Raw genomic sequence first — 4,157 nt, forward strand, 5'->3', positions numbered from 1 at the left:
AAAACAAAAATAGCTGAATTTAAATTCATTGAGAATAGAAACATCGCTGGATACAGAGGTATATACCTATAATCCTAGTACTTGGGAGTCTGAGAGAAGAATGTTACAAGCTCAAAGCCAATGTGTGAACTTAGTGAGACCCTGTTTAAAAAATAAAAAATAGAAAGGACTGGGGGTGTAGCTCAGTGGTAGAATGACCTTGTGTCAATTCTTAGTAACACAATAAATAGAAACATATATACACACACACACAAACATATACACATACAGTGGTCTAAGGGTATAGCTCAGTAGTAGAGTATGTACCTAGCATGTGCAAGCCCCCAGGTTTGCCAGAACCACCAAAAACTTAAAAAGAAGAAAAATAAAAACCTTGTACTACAGACATAACTATCAAGAAGGAAAAAAGACAGAGTTGGGCAAAGTGGTGCAAGCAGTGGTTGTACAACTCTGAATACTATACTAAAATGTTGAATATAATAAAAATGGCTGACTTTTACATGTTAAAGGGTTACTTTATTGGTGTGTGAGCAGAGATGTTCACACTAAGGTACCTGTGTACCTACCTGACATGCATGCACAATGCTTTGAAAAAAACTCACTTATAAATATGTGTGAATGGGCCGGGCGTGGTGGCACGCGCTTGTAATCCCCATGCTTGGGAGGTGGAGACAGGAGTATCTTGCAGGTTCGAAGCCAGCCGCGCTGGCTTAAGAGACCCTGTTTATAAAAATAAAAAAGTATAAAAATAGGTCTGGGAGTATAGCCCAGAGGTAGAAGGGTTTCCAGGAACTCCAGTACCACAAATAAATAAATAAATAAATAAATAAATAAATAAATAAATAAATAAATACATACATACATACATACATACATACATACATACATAAATATGTGTGAACCATGAAATTCAGTGCATTTGAAGGGAGGAAACTTGAAAATAGTTTTTCTATTGGTAGGTGATAAAGTTTTCTTGGCCCAATGATAGGAGGTGAGCTGAAGGGAAAGAAGATAATTAAACAGCAGAAGATGACTAGATAAATATCTTGGAGTCCACACTTAGATAGGCACAGCTTGCAGAGATACATTTAGCTTGGTATAATGACTTGGAATGCTAAACCCCCTTCAGCTAGACCTGATTGTTCCCACTTCACCCAAATGCTAGGGAGTTTCCAAATTTTACCCTTGTTCTGATGTTCTAAGTAAAATGTTGAAATCATGTGTAGCATCTTTGGGATATGCATAGTAACAACAGAAGGCTATTTAACATTGGTAAGCTAACTTCTAATAGCCAACACTCGCTTTATTTTTCCTATTGATCCACTTGTTGTGAAAATGAATAAAAGTAAGTGGGGAAAATACTGGAGAAAAATAACATCTGCAAATCAATACATTTTTCTTATTTGACAGGGAATAAGAGAAGGGTATTTAACTTTTTTTTTAGCTCAAAAAGTGCCAGAAATACAAATGTCAGTTTGGGGAGGAACATTTAAAAGACCAAGGTGCCTATATTTATACATCCCCAAACATTTTCAGAACTAGCAGTACTAAATTACACAAAACATCACAGTTGTGCAACTGATAATCATTGCAGTCTTCTAATTCTGGTAAAATAAATACCGAATGCATTCAAATGTTAGACACTGAAATTAAAGACTTATTTGAAGTCCAAATGATTACCTCTAATATTTTTACTCTTGCCCTCATGAATTTACTTGTTTGTTCAGAAAATATTTGAGTTGCGGGGTAAGCCAGTATGCCCACTGACTCTTACTTCTTTTCATAAAATACATTTATGAAGTATTTGATTAAAGGCATGAGTGCCAGGAGAGAAACCACCCCCATGAATCTGTCATTATCTAAAATCAAGAATTATTTTCTTATTCTGATAGTTACCAAGTGTCACATGATAATAATGCCTGATTTTGGTAAGCAATGGAAAATCACATGATAAATTATTGATTGATCTCCAACAAGTTTGCCCTATGGGCGTACCCTTTTCCTTTAAGCCAGAGTTGATTACTACCTTACTTGAAAGTCCATTTATCACCTTGAATAAAGATAACAATTTTGTTCATCAATCACATGCTAAAGCTTAAAATCATTAAAGAATCCCAAAGTTCGTTCTCAAAGAAATTTTAAATTTTCGTGTGATTCTAGGTCCTAGACTACATAAAAATGAAAGCTTTTGAGTTAAGTATATGATTTGAACTCTGTTCTTTCTTTAGATCTTTTAAACATTTATTTATTTATATATTATTTCTTTATTTATTGGTGGTACTAGGGGTGGAACCCAGGGGCTTTTCTACCTCCGGGCTATACTCCCAGACCTATTTTATATTTTATTTGGAAACAGGGTCTCACTAAGTTGCTGAGAGCCTCACTAAGTAGCTAAGGCTGGCTTCAAATCCATGCAATCCTCCTGTCTTAGCCTCCCAAGTGCAGGGATAACAGGCATGCACCACCACGCCCAGCTATTATTGATTTATTGATATTTAATTAATTAATTTATTTATTTATGTTTTTGCAGTACTGGGGATGGAACCCAGGGGCATTCAAACCCCCAAGCCACATCTCCAGCCCCATTTTTTATTCTTTATTTTGAAACAGGGTCTCACTGAATTGCAGAGGGCCTCACTAAGTAGTAGCCGAGGCCGTCTGGGAACCTGGATCCTCCTGTATCAGCCTCCCAAATGCTGGGGTTACAAGCGTGAGCCACCATGCCTGGCTTATTTATTTATTTTTAAGGGATATCATGTAGGCATTAAAAAGCACAGACTGCATTAGTTTTAAGTGAATTGCTTGATGATTTTTATGCTTGTATACTTCCTATAATCACATGCAGGTTAGGATACAGCACATGCCCCAACCATATATTCTAGTCAATTAAAATTAATTTTAATTAACATGTAAAAATTGTACATATATCTATATGATGTATGATATGATGATTTGATATACAATATGCATATATACATGCTAAATATATAGTATAATGTTTGATATACTATATCAAGAATGGTTAAATCAAGCTAATTAGTAAATGCAATACCTCACATAAATTTTTTCTGGTCCTTTTGATATCTGATTTTTAAAAATGTTTATTTTAAAATGTCTCAAATTCATCTATTTTTATCATTCTGACTTCATCCATGCAATCATCTACTCATTGATTCAAGACATATTTCGTGAAAGCGAAACCTGCACCAGGCATGTGTTAATAACACACGTAAAGCTTCTAGACAGAGGAGAAATTAACCAACTATAATGAACGAGAAAATGTCAGAGTAGGATAAGTAAGACCATAAGAATATAAAATCGTGCCAGATGACATAATAATGAACTGGGGGTGGGGGCGACTTTACATGGGTGGTGAAAGAGGGACTTCTGTAGCACAGATAATAGAAGAAGGGGCTACACAAAAGTATGGGGAAGACGGTTCCAGGCAATACAAAAGACCTGAGGTTGAGAATGCATCGAATTCTTCCAGGAACATAAAGTCCAGAGAGGCTCGGACACTTCAAGAGTGGACAGTGACCTGTGATGAGGTGATTAGGATGGGAGATACATTCTGGCTTAAGTCTTGGGGGCTTTCAAAACACAGTGAAAGAGGTTTAATGCAGAGTTAGTGACATTATTTGATTTACGTTTGTGGAGCTGGTTGAGTTGGCACACTTCTGTAATCCCAGTCCTTGGGAGACTGAGACAGGAGGATCATAGGTTGGAGGCTAGTCTTAACAACTTAGAAAGACACAGCAATTTAGTGAGACTCTTAGCAACTTAACATCTTTATATTCTGTTTCAAAATAAAAAATAAAGAGCCAGGCGTGGTGGCACATGCTTGTAATCCCCGCGCTTGGGAGGCTGAGACAGGAGGATTACGCGGGTTTGAAGCCAGCCTCAGCTATCTTAAGAGACTCTGTTTCCAAATAAAATATAAAATAGGTCTGGGAGTATAGCCTGGAGGTAGAAGATCCCTGGATTCCATCGCCAGTACCACACACACAAAATAATTAATAATAATAATAATAATAATAATAATAATAATTTTTTTCAGAAGATTATTCAGTTTTCTAAATGCAAAATGGAAGGCAGAGAGTCCAAGTATGAAGCTATTTCAAAGTCTATATCCTAGTGGTAGGACTGACAGGGAATCC

The 4,157-nt window shown here is 36.3% G+C and overlaps 1 protein-coding gene across 2 annotated transcripts in view; it reads right to left on the reverse strand.

The window, feature by feature from the left end:
* Nucleotides 1–4,157, reverse strand: part of PLCB1 (phospholipase C beta 1) — a gene marked incomplete at both ends in the record, with an annotated part of 756,028 nt that overhangs the window by 294,683 nt on the left and 457,188 nt on the right. The window lies entirely within an intron of this gene.

The sequence above is a fragment of the Muscardinus avellanarius genome, assembly GCF_963383645.1.
Source record: "Muscardinus avellanarius genome assembly, chromosome: 19".
NCBI lineage: Eukaryota > Metazoa > Chordata > Mammalia > Rodentia > Gliridae > Muscardinus > Muscardinus avellanarius.